At 44.2% G+C, this 23,456-nt stretch overlaps 1 pseudogene; it reads right to left on the bottom strand.

Annotated features, from left to right (window-relative positions):
* Positions 1–22,484, bottom strand: part of LOC116779974 — a 37,072-nt pseudogene extending 14,588 nt beyond the window's left edge.
* Positions 22,485–23,456: the final 972 nt, after the last annotated feature.

Here is a 23,456-nt window from a genome sequence, read left to right as displayed (position 1 = left end):
TTCCTGATTTTTTTGGAATAGCAAATATGGGAGTGTTCCATGGACTTGTAGATGGAACAATATGTCCTGCATCCAATTGCTCTTGAACTAATTGCTGAACTATTTGCAGCCTCTCCTCCTTCAGCGGTCACTGATCTACCCATACTGGTTTTTCTGTTTTCCATTGCAGTTTTAAGGTTGGTTGCCTATCAATGGCCGCATCTGAAAAGGAGAAGTAACCAGACGTGCTCCCATTTGCCCCAACAGATCTCGACCTATCAGGCCTACTGGTAAAGACAACACATAAGGACGTGTTCCCACTATTGCCCCATCAGAGAACTGAAAGGTTATCACATCTTTGCTAATCCATGTCTGCTGTACACCACCTACACCTTTAACTCCTGTAGGTGCCATTTCCACAGGCCATGCTTGAGGCCATTTATGCCTGGGAATGATCGAAATATCAGCTCCCGTATCAAGAAGCATAGTCATAGTGCTGGATTGACCATTAGGATGCCGTAAAATTACATTTTCCTTGGGTTTTTCCTGCTTTATATCTACTGCTAACAACACATCAGGGGAACCTGTTGAACCAAAGCCTCCCTCTCCCCGTGTTACTGGTTCTGCATTAAGCACTTCTGCTTTGAAAGGCACTAACTGAGCTATTTTGCTATTAGCAGGAATAAAAACTGGTGGTGTTAGAGTGTGTACCATGATCTTGATTACAGTCGTAGAATCTGCATCTATGACTGCTGGCACCACAAAAATTCCCCGACGAGACAAAGATGAACGTCCTACCAAATGAGCACTCAATCCTCTACCTAAAGGTCCCTGCAATGTAGACTCAATCACATACACTTCTTGAGTCTCAAGCATAGTATCTACTGCTGTTACCAGGTCCACGCCGGTGTTTCCTGCGGTGGCTGCACGGCAGCGTTCCAGGCACCCCGATTTGTTGTCATCGCGCGAGAGTGCATCGCGTTCCGTCTGGAGTTTCCCTGCCTTTTGCACTCATTTGTGTTATGATTATCCATTTGACAATTACTGCACCACTTTGAACCTCTTACTGTAACAGAAGGTCCTGCTGTTATTGCAGGACGAGCAGTTCCTGGCAAAGGAAATGCTTGACACTGAGTCCTGACGTGTCCCTTCTGACCACAAGCAAAACATATCTTTCCTCTTTTTCCCTTAGAATTCCTTCCTCTTCTAGCCATAAGAGGTTTTACCACCGCACCCACTGCAGTAGCTAGATAGGTTGCGTCCTCCTGCTTAATCATCCTTGACACAGTTTCTAGGAGTTGAGCTGTACCAGCACCCCTTGGCATTGTGCTTAAAACTTGCTTGGTCTTATCATTGGTATTATCATAAGCCAACAAGTCCAGAAATCTTGCTTTTAAATCCTGATCCATATCTGGATCTGCATCCAGTGACTGATGCAAGCGATCTATAAACTGATTATAAGACTCATTGGGTCCCTGTTTGATTGAAGTACATGGGGGTCCTGACTTTGCATCCCTTACTATAAGCAATGCCTTATAAGCTAAATCCTGACTAGTTTGTAATACCTCATCTGGAAACTGTGCTTGTACATCTGCTTTTTCATACTGACCAAGACCCATGAGTGCATCAGAGGTAACACCGTAGAGAGGATGCCCTTGTTGCCTAGGCTGTGCAGCAGCCGCTGCGCAGTTGGCATTCCATTTGCTAAAAAATTGTAATTGCTGGGAAGGAGAAAGAAACGTGTTTATAATCATACGAGTATCATATGGTGTCAACAAATGTGCAGAAAAAAGATGTTGTATTATTGATTGTGAATAACTGCTTTTTAACCCATATTGTGAAACAGCTACCTTTGCCTCTTTGATGATCTTCCAATCTATAGCTTCCCAGGAATTATTTCCTGCATTATCTACAAATACAGGAAAGGCACTAGATTCTAAGAGTTTAAAATCCCCTTCAGAGGCAGCAGCCTGTATAATGTTTTTCCAATTCTGTGCTGGATTAACACTCACACCCCCTTTTCTCCTCCCTCCACCCGGCAAGGCTGGAACCCCTAAACCAGAAGTTTCCACCCCAGGCATCCCAGGAGAGGGGTTTGGAGGAGGTAATGCTGGTTGGAACCGGGGAAAAACCTGGATTTTGCGGCACGAACTGTCTCTCTGTGAAATGAGACTTAAGCTCCTCGAAACAGTGTATCAACTTGTTCACTTGATCTTTTGTTGCAAGCATAGCAATCTTGTCGCTTTCATCTTCCGAGCTCTCCTCGTCAGAAGATAAACTGGGTGACGGGAGTGGGGGCAATCGCTGGTACACGTTGTCATGATACAGTGTTTCTTTCTTCCTTTGCTGCAGCGTTGGTACGAAGCTGGCAGTTTCTCCCGCGGCGACTTCAATCGGGGTAGCAGCAGCTTTTTTCAAAATAGATCCAGTTGCCATAGTAGCAAGACTCTGAGGGTGTCTTCCGGGTTCAGAGGCGTCAGCTCTTGATGACGTAAATTCAGGCGACATGGTACTTCCAGGTGGCAGCGGTGCAGCGACATCTAGCAGCGCAGAGGCTCCTAGCAGCTCTGTTCCGGGCGGTGCATGTGTAGAAACAGCCGGTGACTCAGTGCCCACAGCAGGTGCAGCTGGAGGAGGGGCTGCTGACTGCGCAGGTTCAGTAGAAGATGGTAGTGTTAGCTGAGCAGGCGCAGTAGAAGGGTGTGCTGATGGCACAGCGCCAGCGTGTCTCTCTGCGGGCTCCGCTTTTTCTGCCAGCACTGGCACACTGCTGAACCGAGACAAACCCGCGGCTTTTAAAACTTTCACTGAGCGCGTCTTTGCAGGCGCAGGCGCCGAAACCTCCCCGAAAACAAACTGCTCTACGCACCTTTGCTCCACGATCTCACTGTTTCCCTGGAAAGTTGCCTTTACAGCTGCCTCTGCTGCTGTAGATGCTCGCTTCATAGCATTATACTTTTCCAATGAATTGATTATCAGACGCCAAGTCGCAGGGTATTTTTTAGCGTCCTTTGATCCCTTAGAGATCTCATCCCATAACTGTTCCTTTATAGTATCCCACGTAGATACCTCAAAGGCGGTTTGAGCGGATGGGATTAGCTTCTTCGCTCTCACCCAATCAACTAAGCCTTTCAGGGCTTTTTCATCATAATTTGGTTCTCTTAGAAAGACTATAGATTGCAAGAGTCTTTCCATCGCTTCTTCATCTTTGGAAAGCGTGGGCCCCATGCTCCTGCCAGCTGACTCACCTGGCCAAGGCGAGATTCCAATTTTGACCGTGCACGGATTTGTTCACAGCACCGGGGCTCCGTGCTGCCTGTAACAGCTGCTTCCTTCGGCTCTTCCATTTGCCTTACGTCCCAGAGAACTGACGAACTTTGAGTCCCTTTTCAGGCACCAAATGTCGATGGAAGGGAACGGACAGATGCTCTCAGACCAATATGATCAAGCAATATGTCGGATTTATTAGGAGAAAGACAGATTATATAGTGCTCACGACGCTTAGTTTCTTGTTCACACAACATTGGTTACATAAGGAAAACATGTTCTGCTGTCCACTTCTAATTGGACCACAACAGGTGGTCATAGGAGATGAGAACACCTTATTCACTTTGCCAAAACTCCTCCTTGGCATCTGGCATGAATCCACCTTTGTTCTAACTTTAGGTCCTGTAGCCATCTTAGTGGTGCAGTAATTTTTACTATCATCATTCAGCTATGCCAAGGTGAAACACACAGAAATGCAAAAGAAATTGCTCACACAATTTCTATGTTACGACAGGGTGGACGGCTGGTAAAGGAATTGTTGGGAGACATGACAGGTACTTGTGTCTGCGCGCACCAGTTAGCGCTCTTCCTGCCGTTTCCCTGGCCTGCAGGTAAAGGTTGACCATCAAGGTGATATCTAGATCGGCACTGTTTGGCAAAATGACCATTCTTCCCACAACGACGACACACAAGCGTAGCTGTTTCTGTTAAGACTTTATTTTTGCCTTTCTTTGGGCAGTCTGCCTTCAAATGCCCTTTCTGGTTTGTATCGGGGAGGGGGGTTACTTTATCAGGGAAGGTTCGAGATATACAGACACAAAAAAGAGACACTGTTGCTAGCTCAACAAAAAAACCCAATATTTATTACAAAAGGTGGCCAAGAAAATGAACAAACCCAAGAGGGAGGAACGAGGAGAGGAATAAGCCCCAGCGGGACCTCCCCAGTTACCCAGTTGTTGCCTATAAAGTTATCTTACCGACCTAGCATACCTATAATTTCCCATAGCAGAAGTGGCATCCTCGGAGAGTCAATAAGCTAACAAGCTGGCAAGCGTCCCCGCCAGAAGGCAACATTGTCCTTGAAGTAAAGCTAACTCCCTCCGAGAGAGCACTATATGCTTTTTAAACAATTAATTGAGAGACGACAACCTCTGAGGTGTGGCCAGCACCGCCCCATCAGGGGTTCTCCATCCCTCCCCCTTGGTTATGTAAGTGCACCCCTTCTGCGCATGCGTGAGAACTTTGGAAATTCCCCCACGCATGCGCAGTGTGTACTGGGGGTCTTTCCCAATTGAGTCTGGGGGGAACCTTCCTCATCTCATCATCACTTTCTCCTCCAAATGCCCTTGACGAGCCACTAACCAATCACAGGAGACCAATTAAAACAGTTTATACAGAAGTTCTCCCTCCAAGGGCAAATTCACTGTTTTATCAGTGAACTTGGCAGGGAGAACTATAAACTACTGCAGGTGGTTAAGGCCAAACACAGACCAAAAATATCATCACAACTTCGTCCCAATACACTGGTTACATGAAAATCATCTTTGATCAGAGGTTTTCACTGCTGCCATAGCAGTTGCAAGCGCAACCATTTTATGGTCTATAGACCCCCCCCTTAGCGCATGCTTGTATCATTGCATCAAGGGTAGGTTCTCCTGGCAATGCCTCTATTATTTTTTGACAGTCTGTATTGGCATTATCTCTGGTTAATTGCGTAACCAACAGCCTCCGCAACTATCAAAAACCTGCTTCTCTACAGTCGCTTGTAGCTTTTCCACAAACTGCAAGAATGGTTCCCGGGTACCTTAGCGTATGGTGGTGTATCTTGCTCTGGGTTCTGCTAACTCTGCAGCCCACAATAATGCTTGCTGGCCTATAGATTTTACCTGCTCCAAAACTAATGGGTCCCACAGTGCCTGATGCTGTGGATTAGAATAATTACCAGATCCTGTTAAAACATCAGCCCCATTACCAAATCGTACATCATCTTGTGGAAACTGTAAATTAGTTATGACCTGGGCATCTGCCAACTGCTACCAAATAGTAGTAAATACATTGAATTGTACAGGTGGAAACATTACTTGTGCAAGCATTCTTATATCATAGGGTGTGACTTCATCCATAGTAATAAGGCGTAACAATTGCATCACTGCAGGTGAGTTAGGGCCATATTTAGCTACACATGTTTACAAATCCTGAATAACTTTCCAAGCCCAGGGTCGGTGTTCATCTGCAACTCCTCTACCTGAATCTCCTTGCACCACTGGAAAGGCCATAGGATCATCAGTTGTAGTATTAGGACTGCCCTCAGTGAGGGGTACTGTGACAGCTTCTGATAGGTCCCAGTTGCCTACCATAAGGGCTTGTTGCTTTATTTTCTGCCAAAATTTAACTGGATCCTTAGGTTGAAGGGTAACTCAGGAGAGGGGAAACTCCCACTGTCGGAGTATCTGCTGTTTTCCAGGTTCTTGGCGACATACCGGCCCTCCCTGACTCGAGTTTATCCGCAGCACTTTTCCAGGGCCAGGGAAACTGGTTCTTGTCCTGACGTCTCCCCTGTCATGGGATCACCCCCATCCCAGTTGTCTTGAGGGGGGGGGGTGGTACTTTGATCCCACTGGTACACAATCCCCTCGGGGCAGTTCCCTCTCCTCATTTTCATCCTCCTCGTCAGAGGGGGGCAGTGGTGCTACAGGAAGGATAGACTGAGTCGGCATCTTATAAGTTCGTTTGCTGACTGCTATCGACCCTCTCCCATACATGCCATCCTTGTCCTCCCCCCAAAGGGCAGACCTATACCGGGTCTGAGGTGACTTGCTCCTTCCTGAGTCCCCTGCAGGTGCCTTATCTTTTGCAGGAGCATACTGAGCATTCTGTTGAGGAGGCACAGGAGGGGAAGGCGGGGAGCGTGCAGGGATATCGGCAGAAGGCACCTCACTCACAGGTTTAGGATCAGAAGGTTCCGTCTTATCTTTAACAGTCTGTGTTTTAAGATCTTTTACTGTTTCATATAACAACTGCCAAGTTGTAAGAAGGGAAGCAGTAACCTTTTCTCCCCTGGAGGCAGCATCAAAGAGTTTATCACCAATTTCTTTCCAGATAGAAACACTAAAAGCAAGTAACAGTATCTGCTTCAAATCCCTGGCCCTTGCTCCAAAGCAACATCTTTCCCAAAACCAGTTCGTCTAACTTCTCCCCCCATTTAAGCAGGATAGATTTCCACATTGATACAACACTAGATTCCTCTTTGCTAAGAGTAGTCCTCATGTTTCTCGATGGTTCACCTGGTCCAGGTGTCTTTCGTCTAGGCTGGCCTCTGGCAACTTCTCCGTTGCTCTCAAAAACTGCACCGAGCTCCGTTCCCGCGGCTGTTCCCCCACTGCCCGTATCGGTTTCTCTGCCGTCCGATTTCCACGTAGATGAAATACTGTGTCGAAGTCACCAGATGTCACTGTTGGAACGGACACGACACTGAATATCCACTAGAAAGGTTTATTGAAGAGAATAGAAGAAACCCAGCTTGCACTTTTACAACTCCTTTTATCCATTTCTTAGGCACATGTATTCTTTATAGATAGGTTAATTTCAAACACAGCAACACAATCTCATGGTTGATAGGTTGACTCTTTCAGTGTTACTTTCCCACAGTCTCTCTGCACATCTGTTCTGATATCTTTTATGTTTACAGGCTATGTCATAACGTTTCGCTGCTCTCCCATCATATTCTACATAACAACTCAGATTAGGGAGTAAATTTTGAGAACCACTAATCTGGGCAGATAAATGAGTGAATAAAGACATATTGGGAAGAGAAGGACTTAAAACTGGAGTCTGTATTTGGGACCTAGTGGGAGAGCCTGGCCTGTAAGGAGACAGAAATTCAAATGAAGTAAACTCTTCTAATTTCTGTCTTAGAGTTGAACTCGAAACTTCTTTAATAAAAGTTGACTGATGAACCAGAACAGGTCTTTCACATCTGTCAGATTCACTTCCACTAGATTTTGTGGATGACACTCTGGATAGTTCAGCCTTTTTGTCTGATCCACCACTATTGAGAATTTGGTTTAATCCTTTTGAAGTAGACTCACTTCTGGGAATGTTACTGGTACTCTTAGGTAAGGCAATTTGCTTTGCAAGGTTTTGCTGGCTCATCTGCCTGCCTAGTGCTGTATATAACATTCTTCCTGAAGTTGAAGATTTAGTTGAAGTTGTACTAGGAGAAGACGTCCTTGACAACTGAGACAGTTTGCTGGGAGGACTTATACCATTTCTTCCTGGGGAAATTGAGTTTTGGCGTGGAGATTGCAGAGGCCTGCTTAATGTCCGCTGTTCAGGTCTAGAAGGAGTGGAGTCTCTAGATCCTGATCTAGAACATCCTTTACTTGATTCACTCTGTTGAGATGATTGCCTAGTTGCAGGAGTGGACTCAGGTTTCACCTATGACTTCACTCCTCTTGTTGCCCGTAACAAAAACACAAACCAACAGAGTGCCGGTTTATGGGTGCTTTATTCAGGGCCCGGGAACCTGAGGACTAGCGTCCCAAGTCAGGATTCCGAAGACCCTCATTTTCAGTTCAGCTTTTATACCTTTACACAAACAAGTTTACGTGCAGTTTCTACATGAAAGCAGTTGCACTTAGTTACACACACAAACTCATATTTCATACTGATAACAATTGGTAATCATCCACTCTAATCATAAATCTGCTTAAGTTGTCTTACCCCTAGAAACTGCTTAACAGACCCTTACCATATCTAAGGTAACAAATCGTTATATACATGCTTGGCTAAATCCTTTGATTATTGTTCCTACCTCTTCAGTACATTCCATTCTCACAAACAAAGTTGCTAACCTACTACTTTGGAGTGTTGTTTTTCTAGACCTACTCTCCTACTAAGCCTTAGCCATTCTACTACTAAATTCGAATTATTCTGCAACATGTCCCCCCTTTTGAGCATTCTTCAGGCTTTTCCTGCAAGGATGCTCAAATGTAGCAATCTTCAGGCTGCAGTTTCTTGATAGACAGGAGGTGATCCATTTTGCGGTGAGATTACTTCTTTTCTTGTTATAGCTTTCATGATGCATCTTGTATGTTGACCTTCTTTTACAATCATTCCTAAAAGACACTTATAAACAATCATGGCTATGACAATAATTATTACAATCAATATTCCGTACTGGATAACAGAAGATATCCATCCTGACACATGAAGACCTAGGGAGCTGAATAATTCTCCTATCCAATTGTGTTCTGCTTCCTTTTGTAGTTCATGAACATTCTCGTCAATTTGTTCTAATTGACTAATATCTTTCTCTACTTCCTGAGTGACATTTGGGATGTGCACACAACAATGCTCGTCCTTTGCATGCAGGTATCCACAGACTCCATGTTCCTTTAATAGGATTAAATCTAGAGCCATTCGATTCTGTGCTGTCATTCTAGTGGTAGCTTGTAATTGCAAATTTAAATCTTTAAATCCTTTCTTAGTAACTGCTGCTAACCTTTCGGTTTGTCCCATTAATTTAAACAACATCTCCCTGTTACGGTATGTTGAGATTGGTGTAAACAAAGACTCCAATGTCCATCCAAATTTAACTCCTGCTGATGGTTCATGCCAATCTCCTAATCCCAAGTCATCAATATTTTTACTAATTTCTCTTTTTCTTCGTGGTTGTATTTCTACTGATGTTAACTTATCCTGCTTCCAAAATGGACAGAGAGTAGGTATCCCTAATGTGACAGGTACAACTGGCCCATCTATGGGCATATGGGTGGTCCACTGGCCATGTCCCATGACCCATACTAGGTTTCCTGGACTTCTAACTGTAGTAGTGTGACAATCAATGTTTTTCACATGTCCTTTAATAGTATGGTTATATCCTCGACACTCACATCCTAACTGCAGGAGGGTCCTGACTGGTATTAATCCTATTTCGTCATCTGGGGTGTCACATGTATATATTCGAGCACAATTCCAATTCTCCTTTGTACGTGTTTCTGTCCTCCAATTATGATTTCCTCTATTTCCTGTAGAATAAGTTTGATTCTTTTTCCCTTTCCAGTGAATACACCACTGTACTTTTCCAATATAACTATAAGTCTCTAGTAGGCTGGGTCCCCAAATTGTTTGCCATTCTTCCATGGTTGTAGAGCTAGTAATATTTTGACATACCTCTTCTTGGTTTTCTTGTTTTATTTGAACTTGTACTTTAGAACATGGGTAGATCACTGAACCTGAGACTAAACAGTTCCCTTTTAACTTTCCGATTTTCCCACTTTCTATCCAACGGAAATATCCAGGCATTTGTTCACATTGTTTCTTAGCCATTTTGTCCCTTAATAAACATGCATCTGTCATTTCATTCCATGTTTTGGTTACAAATCTGCAATTCCATGTAGTATTCTTAAACATTCTAGGGATTTCTGGTACTGGAATTATTCCCCATGGAATTGGGTCTCCTGCAGCATGAGGCATAGGGAGACATGCAGTGATTTTTGTGACATTCTGTACTTTCCCAAAATCACGAATTAGGCCTACGACTAGGTTTTCTTGTTCTACTTCTCTATCTGGAATCTGCAGGTTACTTACTTGCCGGGTTATTCTTTCAGTCCTTATGTAGACGGCAGTAATTCCTGTATCCCACCAGTCATCTCTACTTATCCAGCAAGTATATTGGCCCTCATCTTCTCCTCTTCGTATTTCTTTGATTTTCAAAACTATTGCATCTGCCCTCTTTTCAATCTGATGTCTCTTCCCGACTTTCAAATTCTGTCCCTTAAACCACCACCCATATTCAGAGTACTGTCCTTCTGGAATTTTGCAACTTAGAATCAAATCTATTCCTTCCTGGGCCGGGTAAACACTGTATTCTGGTCTGACTCTCACTCCTTGATGTGATATGGTTACTGCTGTCCTTATCCCGTAATCTTTTTCTTTTCCACATGAGACCACACAAAGAAATGTACCTTCTGTCTTTCCTACTCTGGGATTAGAAATATTCAGCCACCCCTTACCTCCCTCACTATTTGACCACCAGCTAACTCCTTGACTTTGTGATTCCCAAGATTGATTTGCCATATTCAATTTCCACCATTTTACTTTAACTGATTTTTGACAATCATCAAATTGGAAGGTACAATTGATTTTTAAGGGAGGACCATCCCACATGTCTGATTGTTTCCTAGTGGGCATAACTCGCACTTTGGTCACCGTTTTCTGAGTTGTGTTAATCGTGTGTAATTCTATATCTCCATAATCAAAACTTTCCCAAATCCAAACTACACACATATATGTCCCTTCCATAGCTTTAGACACCTTGGGTACCTGCAGAACGGTGTAACCCTTTTGTTGTGTAGCATCCCAAACTGTTGTCACTCCTTCTGTCATGATTTGATCTTGATCTCTCCATCTCCACTTGACGTTGACATCTCTTAATTCAGCTCCCTGGTCATCAGAAAATAAACGGGTTAAATTCACATCAGTGTGCTCTGGTACAAATAAATAAGGATCTGGGGTCTCAATTCTCACGGTGGTCTCTGCTAAACTCATTAACCCCAGGAATACTACAATCCTCAATAGTTGGCTCAAAATACCATCCTTGTAGGTGAGAGAGGTTCTACCGACCACGAGACTGGAACCTTCTTGATTCGGGTGTAATGGATCCAATTGTCGATTCCCTCGACCTTCACCGCCGTGTAAGTGGTCATTATCACCTGGCGAGGACCGTCCCATGTTTCCTTTAATGGTTCCACCGACCAGTTTTTCACATAGACTTGGTCTCCTGGAGAAATGTCATGAACCGGATTCTCTAGGGGCAGAGGTCGACTCCGCTGCAGTGCTCCTCTGAGGGTTGTGAGAGTTTTGTTTAAAGATAACACATAGTTAAACACTGTTTGATCACCTACCACATGAGGATCCCCTTGATAGGTAGCTGCATGATAGGGCTTGCCATACAATATTTCGTATGGACTTACTCCTATTCTCTCCCTGGGTTTGATCCTGATTCTCAACAAGGCAAGTGGTAGTGCTTGGGGCCACTGAATTTTTGCTTCCTGACAGATTTTCTTTAATTGACCTTTCAATGTCTGATTCATCTTCTCTGCCTGCCCGCTGGATTGCGGTCTCCATAATGTATGGAGATTCCGCGCTATTCCTAATGCAACGGATATTTCGTGCACTATCCATGCCGTAAAATGTGGCTTTCGATCAAATGATAACCCTAGAGGTATCCCAAATCTCGGAATAATTTCTCTTAGAAGAGTCTTAACCACTTCCTTTGCTTGATTAGTCCTACATGGAAAGGCTTCTGTCCATCCTGAAAAGGTACAAACATATACTAACAAATACTTATAGGATTGGGCCTTAGGCAACTTAGAAAAATCTATTTGCCAGTAGTCTCCTGGTAACTGTCCTATCTGTAACTTTCTCATTTGCACCTGTTTTCTGACCACTGGGTTATTTTTTATACACATGGGACACATTGCATTTACCCTTTTTGCTAGTGTTAACATCTGGTTTGAGAGAACCTCATTTTTCAGAAATTTTACCATTGCTTCTGCACCCCAGTGGCACTTGTTATGTTCCGTTTCGAGTACTGCTTTCATTATTCTGACAGGTAAAATTACTTGTCCTGCAGGAGTGATGTACCACCCTTTAACATTTTTCCTTGCTTCTGTTATTTGAGCTAATTTCTCATCTTCCTGTGAATAATATGGTTTTTCTTTCATATATGCTATTGCTGGATTATTCTGAACGGGTAAAAGAGCCATCTGAGTCCATACCTCTCTTGCGGCTCGTTTAGCCGCTTGGTCAGCTTGTCGATTACCTTGAAATTCTCGTCCGGGATCAGTCTGATGTCCTCTGACATGCATTATTGCCACTGCAGAGGGCTTGTATATTGCCTCTAGCAATTGTAAAATTTCTTCTCGATGTTTAATTGATGACCCTTGAGAAGTAAGAAGTCCTCTCTCTTTCCAGAGTGCTTCGTGAACATGAACTACTCCAAAGGCATATTTGGAGTCAGTCCATATATTAAATCTCCTTCCTTGGTTTAATATTAAAGCTCTCACTAATGCCCATACTTCGGCCTTTTGTGCAGACGTACCTGGGGGTAGTGCTTTTGCTTCTATCACTTGTTGTAGAGTGACCACTGCATACCCAGCATACCTGGTGCCATTTTCCACAAAGCTAGATCCGTCGGTATACAACTCCCAGTCAGGATCTGTCAATGGCTCATCCTTCAAGTCTCTTCTCCTCGCGTAGACTTGCTCAATGGTCTCTACACAGTCATGTTCCAGGATACCTTCTTCCTGTGTAGACCTAAGGAATTCTGCTGGGTTGAGATGGTTAGTGATTTTCAGTTCAGCATCATCTTGCTCTCTTAGCAAAGTCTGATACTGTAACATGCGGTTAGATGAGAGCCAATGCCCCCCTTTTTGTTCCAAAACTGTTATGACCATGTGGGGCACGTACACTACCATGTGTTTCCCCAAAGTCAATTTTCGTGCTTCTTGAATTAGAATAACCGTCGCTGCCACAGCTCTGAGGCACCCTGGCCATCCCCCACTTACTGCGTCCAGCCGTTTGGAGAAATTCCTAACTGGTCTTTTCCAGGATCCTAACCGCTGAGTGAGTACTCCTAGAGCCATTCGTTGTCTCTCGCAGACATAGAGCTGGAATTCTTTGGTTAGGTCCGGTAGTCCCAGGGCAGGTGCTTCCTGAAGGGCTCCTTTCAGTTCCTGGAACGCTTTTTCTTGCTTCGTCCCCCAGGTCAGCTTGGGCTCTTTTACTGCTTCATATAATGGTCTGGCAGTTATTCCGAAGTTAGGAATCCACAGCCTGCACCATCCGACCATTCCTAGAAAAGATCTTAATTCTTGATTATTTCGGGGTACTGGGATAGCACATATTGCTTGTATACGATTTGCGGCCAAACGCTGGACTCTTTGAAAAATTTCACATCCCAGATAAATAACTTTCTGCTTTACTAGTTGAGCTTTTTCTTTTGAAACCCGGTAGTCTGCTTGCCCCAGCATGTTTAATAGTTCAATGGTTAGACAGAGTCCTTGTTCTGTAGCCCCCAAAAGGATGTTATCTACATATTGCAGTATTATATGTGAAAAAGGAGATTCTTTTACCTGAGTAGTCTTCCATTCTTCAAGTTCTTTTGCTAACTGATTACCAAATATCGTAGGTGAATATTTGAATCCTTGCGGTAACTGAGTCCAAGTAAGCTGTCGCTTCCGTCCAGTCTCTGGGTTTTCCCATTCAAGGCAAAAATCTTCCAACTTTCCCGTGCCAGTGGTATGCAGAAGAAGGCATCCTTTAGATCAATCACTGTAAACCACTGAAATCTCTCAGAAACAGATGTTAACAAGGTGCAAGGGTTAACTACAACCGAGTGGATATCTTTTGTGATGAGGTTTACTGCTCTCAAGTCTTGCACTAATCTGTACTTACCTTTAGGTTTTCTTATTGGAAAAATGGAAGTATTAAACTCTGACTCACATTCTTTTAATATCCCTAAAATTAAAAACTGTGTGATCATCGGGGCTATTCCTTTCCCGGCTTCTAAACTAATTGGGTATTGTCGCACCCTAACGGGTTGTGCTCCTTCTTTTAGTTCTATTCTAACTGGAGTAGCCGCTTTAGATTTTCCAGGGACCCCTGTTTCCCATACCCAAGGTACTACAGCCTGTTCTATTTCCTGCGGTATCTCTTCCTTTTCTACCTCTTTCACAACAAAAACTTTTGCTAAGTTCTCTTCCGGAATTTCTATCTTGACCCTCCCTTTTTCAAATATAATTTTAGCTTGCAAGGCTGAGAGCAGATCTCTTCCTAGTAAACATTCAGGACTGTTAGGCATGTACAAAAATTGATGATCTAATTCTTTTCCTCTAAATTTGATATCTAGGGGTCGTAGAAACGTTTTTTCCTCTATTTGTCCTGAAACTCCTACCACCCATGCAGTTGAATCACTTAATGACCCCATCAATTTATTCATTGCCAAAAAACTAGCTCCAGTATCTATTCTAAATTCTGTCAGCTCTCCCTCTACTAATAATTCCTGGTAAATTCTTAACCTTTTATAATCTCCAGACACATTCGGATCCCACTCGGGATCTTCCCGCGGCACGAAATCATTTACTGTTCCCCGCACTGCCCGGGGCAGAGTGTGAATTCTTTCTTTCGCTCTTTCCACCATCACCCTTAATACCATTTCTTTCTCTGTTGAATCTAGAATTGTATCTAACAATACCTGTAAATCATTCCAGTCCGGATTTTGAGTTTTTATAACCATTTTTATAATACGAGCCACCCGCTCTGGATTTTCTCTGTATATCCCAGCTGACTGTTCCCAAATTAACAAATCATTAGGTGAGAAAGGAACCTTTACCATAACCTTTCCCCCATCCGCTCCAACTGCTTCCCGCAAAGGGGCCATCAGTCTAGGGGGTGAGAGCGAAACGTCTGTCTCCCTTCCCCCTCCCCGTCTCTTTTCTCTACTCCTTCCCCTTTTTTTTCGCCCCTTCCGAGTCCGTTCTGCTAGCGGAGTTCTATCAAAACCACATTCTCGCCCTCTCGTTTCTTCCTCATCCGAGGACGATTCTAACGGGGGCATGGTGGGTGATCGTGCCCTTACACGTGAAGGGAGACTATCTCCCGGGGGTGCACTTGGAGTTATGCTGGGGGAGACTTACAAAGACACATCCTCCTCTGGTTCTGAAAACCGTATTTTCTGCTCTTGACATCCTATACATTTATCATCCAGTTCTTTCAACACCAACATACCACATTCCTTTTGCCATTCAGTCTTACGTTTCAAACAATAAAACAAATCTAAATACGGTATTTCATCCCACATCTCATTCTCTCGTAAATATTGCATCAAGGGGGTTATAATTTCCGGAGTCAAGGTACCATTCCTAGGCCACTGCATTCCCTCTGTCTCATATTGGGGCCATACATGATTACAATAATCAATCAATTGTTTCTTGCTTAACTCTTGTCCGAAATTTCCTTCCTTCCAATGTTTTAACAAGCAACCAAGCGGAGAATCGCTAGGGATATCATTTTCTGCACAAGATAGTACCTTAAAGGTTTTAAATGGCATCGTAGTCATACACACTGTACAATCACACAATAAACAGTACAATACGAACAGTAAACAGTACAATACGAACAGTAAACAGTACAATACAAACAGTATAAACCAATACCTTCCTAAACCAACTTGTCAAGTCTCACTACGAGTGACAAGTGCTGGTTCAGTGCGGCTTTCGCCCCATCTTACGACCAGCGCCTAGGCTTCCCAATAAATCTTTGCCCAACCCAGCGGGTAAACTCACGGTCCCGTCTTATGGGCAGGTTCCCAACCAACAAACCTAAAAGAATAAAGCACCTCCGGGCTTACCTGGATGGTTGTCCGTCGGGCGCGGGGTCGGGCACGGGTCGATGTCTCCCCAGAAATCACCTGGTTGCCGGCATGGAGTGGATCAGCTCGTGAGCCACCCCAGCTACCCCCGGAGTCCCATCTGGGTCGCCAGAAAACTGTTGCCCATAACAAAAACACAAACCAACAGAGTGCCGGTTTATGGGTGCTTTATTCGGGGCCCGGGAACCTGAGGACTAGCGTCCCAAGTCAGGATTCCGAAGACCCTCATTTTCAGTTCAGCTTTTATACCTTTACACAAACAAGTTTACGTGCAGTTTCTACATGAAAGCAGTTGCACTTAGTTACACACACAAACTCATATTTCATACTGATAACAATTGGTAATCATCCACTCTAATCATAAATCTGCTTAAGTTGTCTTACCCCTAGAAACTGCTTAACAGACCTTTACCATATCTAAGGTAACAAATCGTTATATACATGCTTGGCTAAATCCTTTGATTATTGTTCCTACCTCTTCAGTACATTCCATTCTCACAAACAAAGTTGCTAACCTACTACTTTGGAGTGTTGTTTTTCTAGGCCTACTCTCCTACTAAGCCTTAGCCATTCTACTACTAAATTCGAATTATTCTGCAACACTCTTGGAGAACTAATGAAACTTTGGCCTTCATTGAGACTCTTGGAATTTATGTTTTTTAGTGAGAGACCTTTTTTGGAAACAGAAGGAACTATTTCTAACTCCTGGAATATGAATCATTTTCCTACCACATGAAATTGAAGTTGTACTTGTTTGCTGTGGTTGCTTTAACTGGTTTGAATCTTCTGAATCAGAACAAGCTCTTCCTGTAATTATACTTTTATGTACTTTTTTCCTCTTTTGTTTCCCTTATTTTCAGAATCTTCTTTTTTAGACTCCAATGTACTCTTCTCCCCTAGCTTACGAATTCTTGGACCTTTATTACTAAGTAACAGGCTTTTCTTCTTGATCTGGGGTAAGATGAAATGGTAACCCTATAGAAATACCAGATTTTAATGAAAAGATAGAGTCTGATGAAACTTGTTTGGTCAGTGATGCAGAAGCTGCGGTTTGATGCAAGCTACTAACTATAGAATTTACACCTTCTTGTATAGCTTTCCAATCAAAGTTCTCGGAATCAGATGAGAAACCATGTTCTGAATCTGGTCTCTGTATGTCTCTCAAATTCAGCAGTAAAACTATCAATATATCACCCATATTTCTAGAATTATTTTTTTCATTTTCACTCTTTACTTTTGAGGGTTTTTTCTTTTTAGGTATAGCAGAACTAACGCATTGCTGCAACAGATCATCTTCTGAGTCAATATTAAGAACTGAGAGAACTGTTTCTAGAGAAACATACAGGAGATCTTCAACATGAAATGATTTAGGTGCATAACTAGAAGTCTGTGATCTATTTGATTTTATCTGTGAATCAGGAGTCTCAGTTTGTTTTGCAGGTTCCCTTTCTTGGTTGTTGTTTTCTTGATCAATATCACTTAGGAAACTAAGAGATGAGTTGTGAGAAAAACACTCAGGTGTGGTTTTGATAGCAAAATTCTACATTTTCTTATCTGTAGTTACTCCTCTGTCTGGAATACCTTTAGTTGACTGAGAAAGCTTTAGGTTGGCTTCGACCTGTTGGGTGTTTTTGACAAACTTGTGTCCTATTGCTTGGTTGCTGATTTGAAGACTGTTCTATAATAGTGCAGTCTTCAGGTTCTCTTTGCTTTTCCTTTTCTCAGTTCTGCCTTCTCCCTTGAAAGGTCAACATCATCATCACCATCAAAATCTAAAGAATTTAGGGAATCATTCCATGAAAAACAATAAGGAATTCTCTCAATAGTCATGCAACAATGAGGGGAATCAAATGTAAAGCTTCCTTTTACAAGCTCATTGTTATTTGTAAGTCTGTGATTAAAATATCTTGAATTATTTTTAAGATTATGTTTCTTTGTGTCTCTGTTCTCTGAATAGCTTCTTTCATTATTAATATAGCTTTTAGGATCTGTATTTTTTCTTACACATGCTCTATATTCATTATTTTGAGGAATGGGCTTTATTGGTGATGTTGGATTCTTTTTATCATGTTCTGATTTTTATTACTTACTGTCACATTAAAAGGGGCAGAAAAGAAGAATTTTCTATCCAGCCTGTATTAATTTATGTTTTTGTCTATCAGTGTGTCCCCCCAGGAGATCAAAGCCTTTTAATGTCCAAAACAGTCTGTTAGCATCTCACCTAATGAGACCCTTCGCTTAACAGATTCACTGAGACAGACAGGACATTTGATACCTTTGATACACTTAATAGCGGTAGGAAAAACCCTCAGCAGGCTTCTCCTATGAGTTATTTTGCCGTCGACGAAATTGTCAGCACCTAAAAACTAATTCACTCTAACAGTTCACAAAATAACACGTTTATTAATACAAATGTGTGACAACTTATAGAGTTTGTGTCATCGGTGATAACGTTTAACTGCAGAAGTTATACTGAAACCATGTAGCAACAACAAGGCCAGGCATAAGCACATGCTCAAAGGCAAAGCAACTTACAAAGCACATGCTCTGAAGTAACTTAACTTACAAACTTAAAGGAAAAACTTAAGTACTTGCTCTCAAGCAAAAGCAACTTACAAATAAGACAACTTACAAAGAATAAGTAAAGCAAAAACTTAAGCACACGCCCTAAAGCAAAAGAACTAACAAAGAATAAGTAAAAGTTTTAAAGTACTATGGAGATAAAGTAAAATTAGGCTATATGTATAAAGCAATCGCTCACCCAAGGCGTCCCAAGAAGGTGGAGGGAGAAAAAGGCAGCCCGTCAGTTACCTCTGCAGAGTTGATGGAACTTCTCCCCAACTTTTGCTTATATCCAATCTCTTTTTATACCTTTTTCTTTGGGCAGTTTGAGTGGCTATAGTCAATAAACTAATTTTGGGGTGATAGACAGATGAAATAAGCCCAAGGGTCCACTTGAGTTCCCAGTAGCCAGGATGTTTGGGAAAAAAGGCCATGTTATCTCCATATCACTCCTTTATTTGTTTTAATCCTTTTATCAGTTTCTGGGATTGTCTCCCCAGGTTCAGGGTTTTTCCAGGAAACTATCAGAAGTCTTTTTCTTCTTTTGTGTGGTCTTATCTATCACCTTACAATTTCTACCCCATGACTATAGTCACTCAAACTCCACAATATTCTAATTATAGTTTTGCAATATGATATGATTTTATACCATAGGGGATCATCCAGTATTAGTGGAGGTAACCTATGGGCTAATTGTTTCATATTTACCCAAACTTTAATATACAATACAATTATTAGAATGAGAAGTAAAAAGGTTAATATCAATAACAGGGTGAAGCATTCTGTTGAAAATTCCAGTAGCTGTTTGTCTAAGTTTAACAAGATTACAATTTAGAAATTAAGAAACTTCATGTGGAAGTGTGGAAAAGGAAAAAAACCAGCTTTTTATTAACAAAATGTGAATAAACAACAAATGGTGCAATCAAAACCTTTCAGAAGAAACAAAACAAAGTCCCAATTCCCCAGGTGGGGAATTCTGCAGGTGGAAGCCCAGGACAGTTAAAGGGGAGTGGGTGGAGGACCCCCCCCCTTGCGGCTTCAGTAAAGGCAGGGCACGGACAGTGGAGCCTACCACTGTGTTTACTCAGGGGTTTCGTATTGGTTTGGTACAGCCGGGAGGAGAGGGATGCCTTTCCGTGTATTAAAATATCCCGTCCTGGTCTGAAGTCGGCGGTGGCGTTTGGAGTGGGAGCTCACGTGGTAAACTCGAGGTCATGAGTTCATATCTCGCGCGGGGAAGTTTTTTCTTGCCTGGTAGTTGTCATCATGGATTGTGTCGAGTCCCAAGAGGAGGAGATCCCAAAAGGATCTCCTTTAACCTGGTTTTGTGGCACTGGAGGCATTTGACTGACCCTGAAACATCTTTAAGAGGCAGGAATTATGCAGGCTCTCTATAAATTTGTGGCCTTTGCACGGGTTGCTCAAAGGGGAGGTTTGGCTGAAGTTTGGCTCTTATCAAATGAACACAACTTATGTTGACCCTTCATAAGGAGGAGTAATGGAACGAAGTAGCGTATGCTGAATTGTTTTTGGCTTTTTTAAACTGTCCGGGATGGAAGAGAGAGTATAAGTTAGATAAAACCCTGGTAGAGGCAGAGCTCTCAGAAATTATTTTAGAGAGAGGAAAGAGGAAAGATCGTGATAAATGTGATCCCATCAGTCAAGTTTATGTCAAAAGCCCAACAGACGAGGATTTAGATCTTTTAATGGCCCCCGATTTGCGAGGGGGAAGCCCGGGAGCCGTTCCTGCTGGAGCGATCGCCACGGGCGTTGCCGGAGCAGTGGCACCAGGACCTGCCGCAGGCCCAGTGGGTGCCGCAGGACAGGAGGGGGTGGTTACCAATGCTGGTCAGGCGGTCACAGGGGTTGCAGGCGTGACTGTAGAAGTTGCCGCCGGCGTAGCGGGAACGGGTCCAGCCGCAGGACCACCAGGGTCTGGTACTGGCATGGGAGACACCGCAGCGAGTCTGGCAGTAGCGACAGGGATCGCAGGAGCTACGGGACTGGTGGGGATGGCCACGGCAGCTACTGGAGCCATCTCCACGGGGGCGGTGGTGGGACCCACCACTACGGGACAAATGGTCGCCAGCAATGGGAGTTACCGCGCCTCCAACGGGCGGAGCGGGAACCGCGGCAGGCGCAGGTGCAGACCACCCCTTGGCTGCGACCGGTACGGACACGGTTGCCCACAAGACCTCGGTAGCTACGGACAAAATTCCTACCGGAGCTGCAGGAGGAAGAGGAGCGGGGGCGGTGCCTGCAGCTGGGGTCCCGGCCCCAATCGGCACTGGAACCATTATGGGGGGAGCTGGAACCGCCTCTTCCCCTTTACCCCTCCCACTCCCTTACGGTCCATACCCTCCCACCGGGTCCGTGGGGGGGCGCGGTCATTCCAACTACCCCCCCTTGATATGCAGGGTTTCCCATTCTGAAAGGGGGGGCGGTACCCGGGGGCGTTTCCAGCTTTTGCCCCATATCATCAGGGAACGGGTATGCCAAAGAAGAGCAGATTATTCTCAGCCTCCAACAGGAGGTAAAGGCAGGGTCTTCCCGCCTTTTACCCCTCGAGTGCGAAATTCAAAACTAGAGACAGTGATCTCACTGACACAGGTACAGAAGCCTTTGATGACGAATCAGACAGTACCTCAGAGGAGGAAAAAGCTCCCGTAGCAAAACCAAAAACAAAGGTGAAGGTTTCCACAGCAACTGCCGGGGGAAGGGGGAGAAGAGTGCATGAGGCTCTGTCGGCTCCAAGCCCAGTGGCTAGGAGAACGAGGACAAGAAAGGAGAAAACTGTCATAGAGGCTCCCCTGAGACAGGCCATGGGTAACCAAGGACCAGTCTTGATAAAAGTTCCTTTTTCTCTGGTTGAGTTGCAACAATGGAAGGCCTCAGTGGGGGCATAAAACCCAGAAAAGGTGGTTAATTATGTGGAAAGAGCAATAAGAACACAAGATCCGGACTGGTATGACCTGGAAGTCATGGTGGATACATTACTTGATAGAACGGAGAAGGAAATGGTTAAGCGAGCTGCCCGGTCTGGGATTGAGCTACTACTAGCATCTGGAAAACTCACAGGGGAACGTAAGTGTGGGAAAAAAATTCCTCTTTTAAATTTAGAAAGAAGGCATAAACTCATGGAACAAAGAAACTGTATCAACAAGGAAGAATTTATTCAGCGCACTGGGTCTTCCTCTCACCAAGTTTCCGGGGAGAAAAGACCCCTTGGGTTTAAATCTCATGCATTTTATAGTTTTACAAAATCCCACTCTTTTTCAGATAAGTTTAATATATTCATTTTTGCCTAAAAAGGTTCCTTTTTCTCCAAAAAGTGGTTGTCCCTTCCTTTCAATTGCCTGTGAGGCGTCCTCTGTCAAAAATGATGGACCTCCTTTGTTCTTAGTCCAGAGGGAAAAAGAAACCCCTGTGTTCAGAATTTGCCAAATGGCCCAGAAAGATTTTAATTTTTAGGAACTTTATATTTCCCTTATCCCAGCCAAAAAAGACCCTGGTACCCAGTCCAGTTTGGAACTTGGATACCTTACAACTTCACGATACGCCTATAAAAAAACTGTGGGGGGAGATGGCAGGTCCATGGAACCCCCGGGTCCCCTGGAAGTGGAGGAGCTGGAGGCGCTGAGGGGAGTGAGACTGTTCCCCTGAGAAAGGTGGAGATAACTGCACATTCCCATAGAAACAACCCTGAGAGCTGGACAGTGCAAGGTCGAGTTGTATAACAAACTGCAGGTGTTGCATTCCTGGGTGTAAGCCATCCAGTACTTCCTTCTACCATGGTCAGTACATAGTGCTTACCTTGGCGGGTTTTGGGGAGCGTGATCTAGTCAACTTGCCAGGTTTCCCCATACCTGTATTTCAACCATCGTCCACCATACCATAGAGGTTTCACCCGCTTGGCCTGCTTGATGGCAGCACATGTCTCACAGTCATGGATGACCTGTGAGACGATGTCCTTGGTTAAGTCCACCCCTCGGTCACGAGTCCATTTGTATGTTGCATCTCTCCCCTGGTGACCGGAGGCATCATGGGCCCATCGAACCAGAAATAATTCTCCTTTGTGCTGCCAATCCAGATCTACCTGAGAGACTTTAATCCTGGTAGCTTGGTCCACCTGTTCGTTGTTACGATGCTCCTCATTAGCCTGTTTCTTGCCTACATGAGCATCTACGTGACCAACTTTCACGCTCAGTTTCTCTACCCGGCCAGCAATGTCCTGCCACATCTCTGCCGCCCAGATGGGTTTCCCTTGGCGCTGTCAGTTGGCCTTTTTCCATTGCTCCAGCCATCCCCACAGAGCATTGGCCACCACCCATGAGTCAGTGTAGAGATAGAGTCTTGGTCACTTCTCTCGTTCAGCTATATCCAAAGCCAACTGAACGGTTTTAAGCTCTGCAAACTGACTTGACCCACCTTGTCCTTCGGTCGCTTCTGCAACTTGCCATGTGGGACTCCATACGGTTGCCTTCCATTTTCGGTTTGTCCCTACAGTGCGACAGGAGCCATCCGTGAAGAGCGCATATCGCCTTTCATCTGCTGGTAGCTTGTCCTATGGTGGGGCCTCCTCAGCCCGTGTCACCTGCTCCTCTTCTTCTTCAGAGGATAGTCCGAAACTCTCACCTTCGGGCCAATTGGTGATAATTTCCAGAATCCCAGGGCGATTAGGATTCCCTATCCGGGTTCGTTGTGTGATCAGAGCAATCCACTTACTCCATGTGGCATTGGTGGCGTGCTGCGTAGAAGGAACTCTTCCCTTGAACATCCAGCCCAGCACTGGTAGTCGGGGTGCCAGGAGGAGCTGTGCTTCGGTGCCGATCACTTCTGAGGCAGCTCGAACTCCTTCATAGGCAGACAGGATGTCTTTCTCAGTTGGTGTATAGCTGGCTTCAGATCCTTTGTATCCCCGACTCCAGAATCCCAGCGGTCATCCTCGGGTCTCCCCAGGCCCTTTCTGCCAGAGGTTCCAGGAAGGGCCATTCTTCCCGGTTGCAGTGTAGAGCACGTTCTTCAGTCCTGTCCTGTCCTTACTGGCCCAAGGGCTACCGCATGGGCAATCTCCTGTTTAATTTGTTCAAAGGCTTGTTGTTGTTCAGGGTCCCACTGGAAATCATTTTTCTTCCATGTCACAAGGTAGAGAGGGCTTACAATCTGACTGTACTCGGGGATATGCATCATCCAAAAGCTCACAGCTCCTAGG

This window comes from Chiroxiphia lanceolata, chromosome W (genome assembly GCF_009829145.1).
Source record: "Chiroxiphia lanceolata isolate bChiLan1 chromosome W, bChiLan1.pri, whole genome shotgun sequence".
Taxonomy (NCBI): domain Eukaryota; kingdom Metazoa; phylum Chordata; class Aves; order Passeriformes; family Pipridae; genus Chiroxiphia; species Chiroxiphia lanceolata.
Note: the sequence above shows the minus strand (reverse complement) of the source record. Positions and strands in the feature narration are given on the sequence as shown.